Source organism: Vollenhovia emeryi, unplaced genomic scaffold (genome assembly GCF_000949405.1).
Source record: "Vollenhovia emeryi isolate VEMERY1.0 unplaced genomic scaffold, V.emery_V1.0 DF948405.1, whole genome shotgun sequence".
In the NCBI taxonomy this organism is placed as follows: domain Eukaryota; kingdom Metazoa; phylum Arthropoda; class Insecta; order Hymenoptera; family Formicidae; genus Vollenhovia; species Vollenhovia emeryi.
In genome coordinates, this window is record NW_011957961.1 from 1 (window position 1) to 1,497 (window position 1,497).

Sequence of the window (1,497 nt, forward strand, 5' to 3'; positions counted from 1 at the left end):
AATTTCAATTTTATCAAACTAAATATTAATTCAAGTCGAAAACATGTTAGATAAATTACAAAATAAACTCATAAAAAATTAAAGAATGTAAAAAATAAAATAGTTAATGAATTATTACAATTCTCATTTTTATCTATACCTATATTGTATAATATAATTTACATGATAAACATAATTGCATTAAAACATCTTGTTGTAATCACACTCAAAATTATAATATAACTTTCAAATATTATTATGTTTAGAGGAATATCAAACGTTTGCGTGCCTGACAAATATCTAAGTTGGGAAGTACCCGATAAGTGGACACTGGAAGACGCAGCAACAGTTCCGTGTGTGTATAGCACATGTTATTACGCTTTATATATGCACGGTAAAATAAAAAGGAGAGACAAAGTGTTGATCCATTCGGGTTCTGGAGGTGTTGGACAAGCTGCGATCTATCTTGCCCTTTATGAAGGATGCGAAGTGTTTACAACAGTTGGAACCGACGAAAAACGGCAGTTTATAAGAGAAACGTTTCCCTCTATTCCGGAAGAAAATATTGGAAACTCTCGCGATACAAGCTTTGAACAAATGATTATGCAGCGTACAAAAGGTCGTGGAGTAGATATCGTATTGAATTCTTTAGCCGAAGAGAAATTGCAAGCATCCGTTCGCTGTCTAGCAAATGGTGGCCGTTTTTTGGAAATTGGAAAATACGATATGGTTTCTAACAATCCATTGGATTTATCCTTTTTTTCTAAAGGCATCAGCTTCCATCCTATTTTATTTGACAGACTCTTCTCTGTACATTCAGAAAAAAAAGAAAGTCTCTGGAAAGGAATCGCAGATTGTTTAGAGAAGGGCATTATTAAACCGCTAAGTAGAATGATCTTTAAAAGGAATGAAGTAGAAACTGCATTTAGATATATGGCCACTGGAAAACATATTGGCAAGGTAAAATAATTTTGTAATATACAGGTATAATTCAAATGAAATTATTAAGTCAGATGGAAACATGCCTTTTTTAATATTATAGAAATGGTAACAAATGTTTAGTCATTGACAAATTAAATTGAATTACATAATGTCTTACATTTATATTAACGTATAATACTACTTTGTTAAACATCTTTTAGTATTATTAATTAAAGAGTAATATAGCTTGCTTCTATCTTAAATATTAGAAGTAAATAGTATTCTTTTTTGCAATAACAAAGTTAAATCATAAAATACAATATTAAAATTAATAATAAAATACAGTACTACAATTAATAATAAAATACGAAACAGCAATGTACAAAAAATGAAAAATGTAGGTTTTATCATGTTTTGCGTTATGGTAATGATTTAATCGATTGTTTGCAGATAATAATACAAATTCGAGAAGAAAATGAGCTTTTGGATGCTCCTGTACTCGCTTATCCACAATATTATTGCTTGGAGCACAAGTGCTACGTTATTTTGGGTGGACTAGGTGGTTTTGGTTTACAGCTTGCAGACTGGTTGATTTTT

The 1,497-nt window shown here is 30.3% G+C and overlaps 1 pseudogene; it reads left to right on the plus strand.

The window, feature by feature from the left end:
* The first annotated feature begins 245 nt into the window (after positions 1–245).
* On the plus strand, positions 246–1,487 carry LOC105556786 (annotated as a pseudogene).
* Positions 1,488–1,497: the final 10 nt, after the last annotated feature.